Consider the following 15,042-nt stretch of genomic DNA (forward strand, 5'->3'; position numbering starts at 1 on the left):
TATTGATGTAATCTGAAGTTTGAGTGTTTACTGTCACAGAAAGTTAAATTAGGTATCAAAAATAATTGTTCTGGAGCATGCACATTGCCTCAGTATGAACATTTGGCAAATCTAGTTTTTGGATAAAGTCCCTAATGAGGGCATAAGCACTAATACAAGAATGACATTAAATATTGTGTGTTAATTTTGAAAATCTAGCCAGACTTGGTATATACGTGTGTGCATGTTTGTGTCTGAGTGCTTTCTGACAGTTGTAAACTGTTCTTGTTTTATTGTGGAGTTACTATTTCTTATGTGATTTTAAATTTTTAAGAAAGGAATTGCTGAAGAAAAGCATTAAGAAGGCAGGCATTTGTTAAGATAATTATTTAAATTGGATGGAATCGCTAGAGCAGCAACGAGGTTCAAGAGCTCAGATTTGAAAAGCAGGTAATAATTACGCCAGCTGAATAGTATTTAAATAGAATGATGGTTATTATTTTGGGGTGGAAGTCACGTAATTCTGAAATTATATGATAAAATAGGCTAGAGCCTATTGCTTGGCCCCGAAGTCATGCAAAGTTCTACTGCGCAAATGACTTGTTCCTTCCAGACGAAAGCATATTAAACACAGTCACATTACAAGATAATGTCAGACCTAAGCTGCCCCCTGGTCTTGTGCCCTCAAATTCCACCTCAACCAAGTCATTTTTCTGTAGGGCAGAGCGAAAAGTTGTGTATAATATCCATGTGTGGCACCAGGACCAAGAGCTAATTGCTGCCTTTCCTATGTGCAGAACAAACAACTCAGCTGATTGTGAGTGTGGTTGCCAGGCAAATCCCAAAAGTTAGTCTTGAGAGCATGCCACTTCCTGCTCACAATGGAATTTACTTTGTCTGACAAGTCATACACATGTTATCTACTCTCTCTTTATTGATAGTAGGTCAATAAGAGCATATGTAGTTTTAAGTCTTCAAACAGACAGGGTTCTATAGATGTAAGATATCACAGGTTAAGAAATCTAGGTATCAATCATTCAAAATGTTAAGTAAGGTGGCCCTCTTAAACAACCTATATTTGTACTTTTTATGTATCTATGTATATAATAACATATGCATGTATATATGTATGTATATATGTATTTACCTATCTTTATCTATCTGTATGTAAGTATAGTTTTTCAGATATTCACTGCTATTAGGAGAAAGCAAATGACTTTTGTACATTAACTATGTATTTTATGAACTAATTTTCTCATTACTAATTACAAAAATAGCATATTAATTACAAAAGATGTGTACTCTTTGAGATATCCTACATAATTATGTCATAAATAAATAAAGATAGGTTGATTTGTTTACTTCTAATGGCTACACCTTCAAATCACTTACTTGTTTTTTTCAATTTACATATCAATCACAGTTCCCCCTCCCTCCCCTCCTCCCATCTTCCTCACACCCCATCCTTTGTCCACTCCTCTGAAAGGGTTAAGTCCTACTATGGGAAGGCAACAAATCTGGCATATCAAATTGAGGCAGGACAAAGCCTCACTCTCTGTATCAAGGCTGAGCAAGGTAACCCACCATAAAGAATGGGCTCCAAAAAATCAGTTCATGTACCAGGGATAAATCCTGGTCCCACTACCAGGGGCCCCACAAATAGACCAAGCCACACATTTGTCTCTCACATTCAGAGGGCCTAGTTTGGTCCCATGCAGGTTCCCCAGTTTCATTCCAGAGTCGGTGAGCTCCCATTAGCTTGGGTTGGCTGTCTCTGTGGGTTTCTCTATCATGATCTTGACCCCCCCCTCCTTGCTCATATAATCCCTCCTCCCTCTCTTTGACTAGACTTTAGGAGCTTGGCCCAGTGATTATCTGTGGATCACTGCATCTGCTTCCATCAGTCACTGGATGAAGGCTCTATGATGACAAGTAAGGTAGTCACCAATCTGCAAATCACTTTCTTGTCATAGGACACTAACAATGCTAGTTTTTCTGTACTTATTCTTTATCACACTGAAGAATTTCCTTCCATGTTCAGGTTTTGGAGGGTTTGGTGGTCAGAGCTCAGAATCCTGACTCTAGAGCTGTGTAGGCATGAAAGGGGAACACGTCATGAATTCGTTATAGACTAGCAAGGACAGGTGATTAACAAGTTAATTGAGAAGAAAATCTCTTCAAATGCTTTAAGGATATGGAGGGAAGGAAATACAAAATTGAAAGACGTGGCAGAAGCCTCAAGCCTGATTCTGGATGCGGAAGCGTCTAGAAGGAGGGACATTGGCTGCCGGCCTCAGTATGTAAACATGCTGCAGACTGACACAGTGAAGATGTTTATTACAAAAGTTAATGCAGTGTCAGGTGGGAAGATCAATATTTAACCCTGGTTCACTGTGATCTGTATGTCTGCCTGGGAATACAGAATCGAAAATGGGCAGACCAGAAAAAGAAAAATGTAAGGGAATTTTTCATAAGCCAGCTGCTGTACCATGAACACTAAAATTTATGACAATAAAAACAAGTGAGGAATTACTTGAATTTTAAGTTTTACTTCATGTCCCTACATTTAATTTTTATATTGTTTTAGCAATTTGAGAAATACATTAAATTTTTATTTGTCTCAAATTCTAGAACTTGAGGCATCTACTATGTTCATTCTTCTGATTTGGGAGATTAAACACTAAGGAAAAGTACGTCATTTCCCCTTAATTACTAATCAAATAGGAGTATGGTCTGGAAAGCACAGTGACTCTCCTACACAGGTCAGGAGGGGCTTGAGGCCAGAAAGAAGCATGTGGTTTGTGAACCTATCTTTGTGTGGACACCTGGCAAGCATACTAACCATTAAAAAGTCTTTAGCCTTCTGTGGGGTAAAATGCTCTGCAAGTTTAGACTACTCATGCTTGTGCTGTAGAGAAGGCAAGAATCATTCTCCATCACATAGAAATCAAAATGTGCACATGATTCTAGACCCAGAGGTAAGTTCAAACAGCCTTCTGTGGTCCCCTTTTCATTTACCAAGTTGGGTGGTTCTGTACTGGTTATGGAAATCTTTTTCCACAATAGCCATTACAGGAAAAATTTAGTCTCTATTTAAGAGGGTGCCATTGGAAAAAGACACTGAAAATAATTCTTTCCTATTGTATTATCTTTCAGTAGAAAAAGCAATGAAAAAATAAGATGTGGTGTATTTCCTGGGAACAAGGAAGCCTGTTAAAAGGTCCCGGAGAGGGAAAGCAAAGCATGCATGTCTGTCTAACAGCAATAGGATGGTGTCTCAAAGGCCCCTGCAGCTGTGTGGGGCCTGTGGAGTTGGCTCCTGTCAGAGGCGTGATTAGTGCAACCCCCTAGTGCAACTGTCCATTGAGGGTGACCAATTTAGAAACAAGGAGTGAGCCAGTTAATTACATTGTCAGCAATAAATCTAGCAGTGGGCCATTGGGGCAGCCAAGCCTGGATGCATTCAGGCAGCCATCTGTCCATCTTCCTCATCCGCTGGACACTTGTTCCTACAGAATTGGTTTGAACAAGTAGCCTAGTGGACAGCGATTGTCTCACTTCTCTTGTGGCTGTCTTCACTGAGTTTTACCCATTTCCAGGAACTGGGCAGTAGGAATTGAAAACACAGCAAGAGCCCTGTCTCTAAAGATGTGGGAGCAAACCTGCCACCCCCTCTCCCTCTTTCTGTTTGCCTCACAGCTGCTTTTGTTCCCCCTTTTAAACTCTGAATGTGTTTTTAAAGTAATTTTAAATTTACAAAAAAGTGTGCGTTTGCATGCACATGTGTTCAGTGCATGTGAATGTACCAGTGTGAACACTTAAGTACATACACTCGGAGGCCACAGCATCATGTTGAATTCCTTTCTCTAGAGCTATAGACCCAGCTGCCTTCAGCTAGATATTTTTCACTGAGCCAGACTTTGCTATTTTGGCTAGACCCACAAGCCAGTGAACTCTCAGGGTCTGTTTGTCTTTAACCCCAAATTTTGGGGTTAAACGTACATACAGTCTTGGCTAGCCTACCCCTAACTCTTACCCCTAAGTAAACTTCCCAACCCTTAAAGCACGCTTTTGTTTGTTTGTTTTTTCAAATATGATACAAAGGCAAAAAAAGAAAAGGAGAGTGGGCCACTTATATAAGACTTGTCTTCTTAAATAAAAACCAGCGATGTCTGCTCTCTATGTTGTCCATTAACATTAAAAGATCTATTATTCCTTTAGCCAGATGGTGAATGGCTGGTTTGGTAGGATGCTGTACTTTCATTTAGAGCTATGGATTTACAGAAGGTCTCTCTAGTCCTTCCTGGCATAGGACAGTACATGGAATCAGATGGACCTTTGTAGCTGAAAGTTTTCCTGTGTCCCGCCTGGTCTGCAGTCAGGACAAATCTCCCTTACCTGCCGGTCCTGCAGCCACTGGAACCCAAATAAACACACACAGGCTAATATTATTTTTAAACTATGGCCATGGCAGGCTTCTTGTTATCTAGTTCTCATATCTTAAATTAACCCATTTCTATAAATCTATACTTTGCCACATGTCTTGTGGCTTACATCTTGCTTCTCATGGCGGAGGCTAGAAGAGTCTCCCCTGCTCTGTCTTCTTCCTTTCTCTCTTTAGAATGTCCTGCCTAACCTTATTCTGCCTCACCCTTGGCCAACCAGCTTTATTTATCAACCAATTAAGCAACACATTTTCACAGCATACAGAATGACATTACCCATCAGACCTTTCTCTCCCCTCATGCCCAGAGCATCATACAGGCTTTAGGATTAAAGCAGCCTCTTCTATTTATTTTTTGCTTTGTCTCTTCTTTGAATCAATGGCTTGCTTTTTTTTTATTGTTTTAAACCTAGATTTGGATTTTTCATCTCTGATTTCAATGCAAACATAAGCAAGAACTTCAAATGACCAGTTAACTTTTCTTATTACTTTAAAAAGCAAACAGGTGTTCTACCCCCAGCTTCCACGAGAGCTCTCCAGATAAACTGCAGCCATTTTCTTGAATGAACAAGAACAGAGAAGGAAAAGAATGGGAATTTGGGTAAATTTACTTTCCTTGATTTGTTCTACTATTTTTCCCTCAAATAGGTTTAATGATGAATTGGCTTTTAAATAGATTATTGTTCTGATGAGAGGATAATAACTCATTGATATGATTTCAAATTCAATGTAGATTTGGGGTGGAAAAGTAGTATTGATGATGTCATAGGACTATTACACTCTTTCAACATTTTCTTTGGAGAAAGAAGAAAAGTAATCTTTTCCATTGTCTTTCTTTCCTTTTTCCTCATTCCCTCCTTTTCTTTCTTTATTTTATTCTACATCTTTCAGTACTAAGTATGTGCCAGACTGTCTGGGTGCTGCTGAAAAGTGATGGACAGCTTATTTCCTTGAGGAACAACATGAAAGAAGCAATTTTCCTCCCCTGTTTGTGTAGTCTTTATTGTGACTTTAGGAAGTCTTTCTAAGGGAAATTCATACCTAGACATTGGGAGTTTGGGAGATTCTCCACAGGTAGTGTTTCTCGGTAGAAGTCTGAAGACTGATTAGACTCCATCTAGACAAAAATACGAGGACTGTTTAGGGGCATGAGAAATAGGGCAACAGAGTGAAGAGGGAACATGATTTCCAGATCAAAGTTGCTATACCCACCACAGTATAGAAAGCCCTATAGGTGCTGCATTACAGTATATGGGTATATATGGATGTGTTTCTTTTCTGGTAGATGATATAAAGAATTAGACTTGTTTAGATACAGATGGGATAGTCTGTGAATTTTGAAATTTCTGGAGAAAATACAAAATGAACAATACAGTAAAAGCTATTACTTAGTGAGTTATGACTATGCTTAATTTATTGGAACATAAATTAGTCACTTCAGCCTTTGATGAGTGCATGAGAACAGTATGTTCCACTGAATCAGACCCTTTTGTAGAGTTTCTGAAAAATCAGAAAAATATGCAGGGGGTATTCAAGTATGGTAAGGAGATCCCTTACCTGGGCTTTGGAGGTTTCGAGGCAGTATTATGAAATCTCTTAGGGAGAAAGACTGAGGCCACCGTATGGATTGTTTACCTGAAATGAAGAAAATGTTGCTTATTTGTAATCAGTAGGGAGATTCTGAAAAATTAAAAGGACTAGGATGGTTACAGTATCCTACAGTGTGACTTAGAAACATGAATATAGAAAAAATAGAATGAGTTAAAGTTGGGGTTAGAGATCAGTTACTACATTAAGTCTAGTAGTCTTGATGCAAAGTCAAAATATTTATATAACTAAAGAGAATGAACATGAGGCATAGTTATGAAATATGTCCCATGGCATGTGCTCTAAATACTGAAGTGGAAATGTACAGAAAGCAATTGGGTGCATAGAATGAAAGGTCAGAAAGAGGCCTTTTAAAGTATAAATTTCTCAGAGTTCCAGCCTTGACATTCACTGTGTGACCTTACACAAGTTGTTTAACTACTCTGAACACTGTGCCTTTTTTTAAATTAAGAAATAAAGAACAATGCTTCACACATGCAAGACCCCATGTTCAGTCTCCAGCACCACCCACAAAACAAGAACAAAATAGCACTGATTTCCATGCAGCGGGAACACTTACCCCCCCCCCAAAAAAAAAAGTCAGTTAAAGAAACATTTAGTAAATTCTTTTACACTAGTAGCAGTGGAGTATTTTCTCTGAGAAACTGAATGTTAATTAGACAAAGGTCTACCCTTAGGAACTTAGTAACTCATGGGGGAGATACACTTAATTAGTCAAAATATTCAATACACAGAGGCACCTCAAAGCACAATTGAATTCTGTAGTGGGAATTATTTTTAGTTGTGGTAAAAACTAATAAAGAGGAAAGCAAATGAGCTAGGTCCTGTCAAATTACTGGTATCATGTGTATTAGGAAGATTGGAAAGGGCTGTAGAAATGGCTCAGTGGGTAGTGCTGGATGAGGATTGGAATTTGATTGCCCATGCTCTATGGAAACCTAGGTGCGAGAGTGTGTGCTCCTACAGGAAGACAGGAGGCAGACACAGCAGAACCCTCAGAACATCATAATCAGCCATTCTAGTATACACAGTGACAAACCATGAAAGAGCCTGTCTCAAAGAAGGGCCAATAGTCAAGGTTGTTCTTTGACCTTCCCATGCGCACCTGGCAGAGGCATACTTGCATTCACACGCATGAGCACACACACATAGATACATCACACACAGAGATTAAATAAAGATGAGGAATAATGAATTTAGTCATTAGGTTTAGTTTAATTATGACACATAAAGCATTAATGTGAAATAAGACTAGAGGTAAAATCATAAGGGCCTTGCATGCTTTAAATATTAAATTGAAGAATATAAAAGAACTGACACAGTTGAAGAAAATATGGATGATATCAAAGCAGAGCACTGTTCAGAAATATTTGAACCACATTTTAAAAGATGATTTAAAAGAAGACTTCTTTTAGGATATTTGCAAAACTCAAGAGAAAAGAAATAAGATTTAAAACTTGGACCTAGACAATGGGATTAGAGAGAAGAAGGAAGAAAAGAGAAGAAATGCTTTAAATGTAGATTCAAAAGTACTAGCAGGTTGTGTTAGAATCTGGAGACATGGAGGTATTCCAGAAACTCCCCAAAATAATCCAGGCTATTGCCACTGCTCTTGGTGTGGCTCAGTGGGTAGTGCTGAATGAGGATTGGAGTTCTAGTTACCAGAACTTTGGTGTGAGACCTTACTGCTGAAGACATTACACACTTTGGTTACAGGTCGTGGTTCTGACTAGGAGCCATTTTTGTTGTCTTGTCAGGTAATAGAAGGTGCTATGCAGGTCACTGGAAGGAAAAATCACCAATAATCTCACCCCACGAGCTGCAGTGACAAGCTAAGCACATGCCCATAGTGTAATAGTGGCATGAGTGTTACCAGGATTGCCCAACAATTTCTGATTGAATTTAAGGCCCATGCCATAGGAGCATACCTCATGCCTGGCATTGTTAATGGGGCCAAGGACTCATGGCCGAGGAGCTCACAGGCCAAGGGATGGACCTACTACCATTACTTTCTTAAAGAGAAATAATACCAAGTGACCTTCTAAGTATTTATTCTTGTACCTATAGATTAGTTCAGCTCTCAGTCTTCATCGGAGAAACTTCTTTGTGCAGTAGATGGTCATCAATGCAGAAACCCTTAACTGTTTGAAAAGCAGAGAAAAAAATGTCTGTGAGTATTCAGGCATAAATTCAACATCTATGTTATATACCCTCCCCCTCAAGACTCAGGGAACATCACAGAACAGTGGGCAGAAAGACTGTAAGATCCAGAGGCAAGGGAGAGTGGACTGAAACAGTATCATCTGGACATTGTAGGACCACTGTGTACTTAGGAACTCACTGCAACTGTGGCTACCTGCCCAGATCATGCATAAACTAAAGCCAATCAAAAATGGCAGCATGGATTGGAGAGGTGCTAACAAACCCACGCCCCTATCTGAGGAGCTACCCAAAGTTGATGTTTAATAGTTGAGGGAGAGTGATTTCTCTTAAGGGTGTGGCGTTGGTAGGTTGCCCATGCACCAGGGGAGGTCCCTGCCCCCATGAGTACCTAGGCAGCACAATTTAGTCTCAGCAGGTTATTTGATAAAAGAGGACGTGGAATTAGGGAGTGTCTGGTAGAGTTAGGGAGAGTATTAGGATGTGAATATATGATGAAAACACATTGTATGCATGTATAAAATTCTCAAAGATTTCATTTAAATATGATATAAAATTTTAAGTACCAACTACATAACATTCAAGCAAGTAGCATTTCAAAATGACAAGGACAAGAGCATGCACACACGAGGAGAGAGAGACTTAAGGCCAGATATAGAGAACACTAATCTTGAGAAGCCACAATGAGGTCAGAGGGGGGAAAAAGAGCAATACAAGGAGAGCTAGAAGAGGACCAGCCATGGACTTGTAAGGACATCAGCTCTAAGAAAATCTCAAAGGGGGCTTTTATGGAGGGCAGGAGAGCTCAGCCTTTTGCTATTCATGGGAAAAATTTAGTTTGGCCTGGGAGTGGGATGATCTCAGAGTGGGGTGATGAGATCTCAGACGGGAGCTAGCTCAGTAGAGGCAGGAAGGTGAGGAAGAGTGTGATGAGGAGACAAACTAATCAGAGGCATCATGGTGACCTCTGCATGAGAAGCAAAGGAAGAATAAACATTCTCTGAAGTTCTTTCAGGGCTCCAGGCCTCTGCAGGTTGGACTACCCACTAGGCTCCCAGGATTTAGTATGTTCCTAAGGAAGCCAGGGCCAGTATTTAGTCTTACAAGTTTCTGCTGGGCGTGGGGACAGTGATCAATACCTGTGATTTAAATGCTCTGTCCCTACTTTCTCTTTACTAATAAATGCTTTTACTCACCCTTTACTCATTAAAAGACCATTTTAATGTCAATATTATAGATACAACTTCACAAATCTTTATTTTTATTAATTCACTCAAAGGTGAAGTCATTTCCTTTAGACTGAATGACCCTGGGTTTTTGTTGTTTATTTTGTGAAAAAGTATACTTACTGATAGTTCAGCTTGTATTGAGAGAAGGGGACTGATAGTCCTCACCATCACTGTGACATAAACCCAACCTCTGCCTCAGTCAGGTGCAAAGCAAACCGGACACGGCAACAGGAAGGCAAATGATCTATCTTGGGGCATCCTGTCACTCAGTCAAAACTCATTTGTAATAGGAACCACTGGGAATTTCATGGCTTTGAAAAAAAAATTCTTTCCTCCTGGAGATCTTTGAAGGGCTCTACAACTATCTTCAAAATCAGATAGAATTAAGGGCTATCATTCTTTCTCTAAATTATTTAACATGTTAAAAGATGTTTTGATGTTATTAAAAAGGAAGAAAGCCTAACAGTTCATCTATATTTTCTGAAAAATTCCAGAAGATGCATTGCTGATTGCATTCATTTACTTGGTTTAGTTTTTTTGCTTCTGTGTGTCTGTCTGGAGTCTCCTGTTCTGTTAGAATGAGGGAAACGGTTAAGCCAGTTGTACCATCTTACTGCTTCTACCAAGCCTGGGCCAAACTCTTTTTCTCTGTGATGTAAAACCCTCTCACCAAACCAAAGATATATTTATGTAGAAGTGTTCCATAATGCTCTATCTAAGTGACCCACATCCCTGTAGACAAGGACATAATGTGGTGGGTGACTCCACAGATCTGCTTTTCCTGTTCCCTTAATAGCTTAACATTGCGATGAATATTAAACACTGACCTTTCCATGTAGGTCTCACTCTTTTTTGCACCATGGTAGAGTTAAAGCAGGAAGTATTGCGTGTTTGAAAGAGGCAGGATTGGTCAATGAGACCTGGGTTACGGCTTTGAGTTTTGGTGTTTGACTAAAATTTGAATTCTCCGCCTCAGTTGTCTTTTGTGAAAGATGAAAGTTTGGTAATCTCCAGGACCAAGGCCAGACCAAGACTTAGAATACCTGGTTTCCAAATGGTTTGGCAGTCTTTCAGACAATATCAGGTTATTCAACATGTATTCGTTCAACTGGAGTTGACTAGATCAATATACAAGTAACTTTTCTCCCAACTTGATGTCTTTGTCTATAATGACAATGAGTTCAACTTATATTTTCCTGAATATATAAGCTATTTATTATCCTGTTAATTGATGCTTTATTTCATTTTTTTCTAGCATGTTGGTAGATGAGTGCTGAAGAATGGCCATTACAATAGCATTGATAAGTTCTCTTTGATTTTGTTATCTACTTATACTAACTATATGCAGCCCCACCCCTTCCTGTCTCTGTCTTATCTAAATATCCATCCTTCTTCCTCCATCCTATATCCAAAAGTCCCGCCCTTGTTTCTCTTGTGGGTGGAGATGTTCTATACTCTATTCTTCCAACTATCACTTTCCTCTTTGCAAAATGTACTCTATCACTATAATTTATTATCTTACCCACTTTTAATAATGTTCTGAGACATAAAAATGTTAAAAACTGTGAACTCACATAGCTTTAAAATTCTATTTGGTTTTATGTCTCATGCTACATATTTAGCATCCATATTATTATTCAACCATTGTTGCTAAAACTCTTCTTTGCATCATACCCAATCTGAACTTTGATGGCTGTAACAATCAGTGCAATTTTCTTCATTCACACATTTGTGCATCCCTTTGGAGGATCCAGCTTACATCTGCAGGTCTGTGGGTATACCCTACACCATCGGCTGAGGCCCACTGGATGGTGAGAGAGTAGCTATTCTTGTCATGACAATTTAAACCCCTCCTTAAGTCACGAGCACTATGTCCCACTCTGCAGAGTAAAAGACATTGCACATCTGAAGATAAGGGGTTCAAAGTGAACTCTTCTCAACATGAGTCATAAAAGAATGAAATACAGTGTATTACAGGAAGTGAAGCATAAAAACCACTACTTCAACCTGCCACAGTACTTGCTGTTGAATTTGAGTGAATGCATAGCATGAATACACTTCAAAACTACAAGTGACTCAGCAGTAATGGAGTTCACTAAGTAGATCAGACTGTAGGACTAACCTGAGTTTCGAATCATACGACTGTCTTTGATGAGGAAAACAGAAGCCAGATGATTGTGGGCCAGTCATGCATGGCCAGTGACAATACAACGTGTTAGACAACATGGGTGTTTATTGTGCTTCATTCTTCCATCTGGATGCATGAGGTTTAAGAGAAAGAGACGGGATAGAGAAGCCTGGGATAAGTGAACTGTCTGACCCACACCTCTCTGAGTGATTCTTTTCCTTCCCTGCATGTAGAGCATGTATCACTGCATACTTTTGTTCTGGCAAGTCAGGAACCAAGTTGGGACCCAGCAGCACAGAAGAAAAAGATCCAGTCAGCGTCTCTCTCTTCCTCCCTTCTCTGCTTCTTTCATTATCTTTAGCTAAGTAGCCACGGATTGTCTTCATTTCCCCTGAAGATTTTTGTGAAAAGTGACTTATGAATTATTGCAAAGCACTTTGAAATGGTAAAACCACTTAATAATATTCTAAACCAGGCCAGACACAGCACGTGTGTTGGGTATCATGAGGAATTTCTGAAAATTTGCAACTTGCAAAGAGATAGCAAAAAAAAAAAAAAAAAAAAAAAAAACCTTCATTCCCTTTATGTGAACTTTCAGTTAATATGTGCATAAATAATGCTGTGAAGTAATGCTGTTTCAGGTAGGGGAAAGAAGCTCAAATGTTTACCTGTATATACTTTTTGTATTCTTACCTGAGCATCTTTCTCAGCCTCTAAATTCCAGTGTTTATTCATGAGAAAAGGTAACAAAAACATTAGAAAGCAAAGACAGACTTATATATTACATCTACTTACTTTTAAATAATTTTTATTTTTGAAATTAAAATATAACATCATCTCTCTCCTTCCTCTGCCCCTTCTAATCCTTCCCAAGGAACCCCCTCCTCCAATTTCAAACTCATTGTTTCTTTTTCTCCATCTGTTTGTACACACACACACACACACACACACACACACACACACACACACACACACACACACACTACCTCACTCAATCTGTATAATGTAACTGTATGTATATGATCTCAGGGCTGACCATTCAGGACTAGAAGGGTTCCTTACTGGGAAAAGACAGATTCTCCTGCTCTCAGCATTCCTGATTTGCCTGGAGTTCACTGTCCAAGGTTGAGGTCCCATGAGATTTCCTCCTGCCATGCTAGCACATCTACTGGTGTCACCTTTACTCAGATCTTGTTTAGGCAGCCATGTCAACGAGACAATGAGTGTAGCTTCTTTGACACTTCCGGGAGATGCAACTTCACAGCAAACTTCCTGTTCCTTTGGCTCTTAAAATCTCTTCCCATTGTCTTCTGTGGTGATCCCTGAGCCCTAGGTGTGGAAGTTGTGTTGCACATCTACTTATCTTTAACTGTACTCATTAAAAGAGATAAAGAAGCAAGGGCAGAGAGATCTGATTATAAGTCACGGCACAGAGTCTGAACACTGTAAGTCCATTTACTGTAGTTCCAGGAGCTCTTGAGTAGACACAAGCACAAAAGCAAACACTTAGCTGGGCATAGTGGGACTTGAATGTTATCCCAGTACTAGAGAAGATTGAATGGGTTTGAGCTAACCTGAGCTACACAGCAAGTACCAGGCCAGTCAGATCTGTATGGGAAGACTGTATCTCCAAAAGCTGTGAAAGAAATACCTAGAGTCATCTAGAAGTAAAAAGACAGGATCTTTGTCTTCACAGAAGATACACAGCAATAAAGACTGAAGCGATACATGTGTGATGAAATGAAGATAGAGGGAGGAGACATGGTGTGGCATGGATAGGCGCACATGTGTGTGCATGCTTGTGAGTGTATTTATGAATAAGACCATTGTAGTAGTACAAGATGAAGAGAGAAAGGAAGAGATTCACAGATTCAAGAGATTCTTTTGGAAGCTGTTTAATAACAGTGTTTGAAGCAATGACAGTTTGGGTTGTAGATATAGCACATGGGAAATACAGAATTTTTCTCAAAATATGAAGTCTTATTATGAATTAGTTATCTATAACAGTGGCTGAGTTTCAGGTATATAATGCCTTTCTCTATTAATATTAAAGATTAAGGAAAAATTTCTGTCTGTGTCCACAGAGTTCTTAAATTGTCAATTTTAGCAAGCATGTTTGGCTTTGGGAATTTTAACTTAAGACATCTTTCTGTCTTGAAAATCCACCTATTCACTCGAAACACAGAGAACAATGAAAATATTAAAAATAAAACTTAATTTTGGATCTCTCACTTCATTCCAACTGCCTTTCCTACTTGCTTTCTCTATCCCACATAAATGTCTTTTCTTTGATATTCCCAGATAGAAATACTTTAGGTTTATCACTTTGTCTCTTTGCTTATGTAGATTTTCATAACTGGGGCATTTTTCTCATCCAAGCACATGTGAACACCAACAACCTAGGACTAACCCAGACAGCAAGACATTGATTAAAACATCTCTGATGCTCCTTTGCCTCACTGCCATCTGGACAGATGTACTGTCCTCTTCAGTTACCCAGAACACTGAATATATTTCTATTACATCATTTACCAGATGGTTCTAAGTCTATACAATTAACTGTTTTCATACATATGCTTACCTCCTAGATTTGAGCTTGACACAAGTCATTCTGATTTTGTATGTTTTCTCTTCTCAGGTCATAATATAAGACCGGGAAGTTATCTGAGGTTCAATAAAGTGAAGATAACTACATGATAGTCTAGTGACGGAAGAAAAAGAGAGATAGGTCATCTAAGATTAGTATTCATACTAGTTTGAAAATTCGCCTTCTATTTTAATCTTGCTTTTTCCTTTGAAAGTTTTAGCTAAAAAAGAAAAATCTTTCTAGGTCATAGGACTAGCAGCCTGGCTATGACTGCTCTTCTGTTTTCTGGAAAAGAGTAGGAATTTGTCTATTTAAAAAATAGTTAAATCACATGGGAAGATAATTTTCAACTAACTGAATGATAAGATCTGTCTGTAAGGTATACATCCATGTATAACTGAACATATAAACACAGGATAATGTTCTCTCTGCTTCAGTGTTTAAACTACCAGTTAATATTCTCTAAGTCAAGTGTCATCTGGATTGTGTATTCTCTAGGTCTTTCTTTGGCGGTTTCACTTTTTCTTATTGCTTCCTTTATTTGCTATTCATTATTCTATATGTATTAGTGGAGAATTGATGATAGACAATAACTAGGAAAAATTGAAGTTAATCAGTGGCTTTCCTTTTAAGAATTTGGTCTGGAAAGTATTTGGAATTTTAAATGTGTTAGTTTTGATATCCATGGCTTCAAAATGCTATAAATTAAATTATGTTAATACATCATTTACTTCTGACACTTTTTATGTTGGGCTTTCAAATTTTCATAGTAACATAACCCAGGTATGCTATAATAAAATACTGTATTTTTAAGCAATTTCAAAAATATTTTAAATCCAAATCCTGCTGGTCTGGTGGAATATTCAATACCATTTGATAGTAATTGTGAAGCTTCATTATGGTTGTG

At 38.7% G+C, this 15,042-nt stretch overlaps 1 long non-coding RNA gene across 1 annotated transcript in view; it reads right to left on the reverse strand.

Annotated features, from left to right (window-relative positions):
* Positions 1-5,464: 5,464 nt before the first annotated feature.
* The window catches only part of LOC143273995 (uncharacterized), a 114,028-nt gene continuing 104,450 nt past the window's right edge, over positions 5,465-15,042 (reverse strand). The window contains exons 2-4 of the long non-coding RNA XR_013052381.1: positions 8,093-8,172; positions 5,981-6,058; positions 5,465-5,540 (exon numbers count right to left, since the gene is read on the reverse strand). This is a non-coding gene — a long non-coding RNA (uncharacterized LOC143273995). The remainder of the gene's footprint in view (positions 5,541-5,980; positions 6,059-8,092; positions 8,173-15,042) is intronic.

This window comes from Peromyscus maniculatus, chromosome 6 (genome assembly GCF_049852395.1).
Source record: "Peromyscus maniculatus bairdii isolate BWxNUB_F1_BW_parent chromosome 6, HU_Pman_BW_mat_3.1, whole genome shotgun sequence".
NCBI classification, from domain to species: Eukaryota; Metazoa; Chordata; class Mammalia; order Rodentia; family Cricetidae; genus Peromyscus; species Peromyscus maniculatus.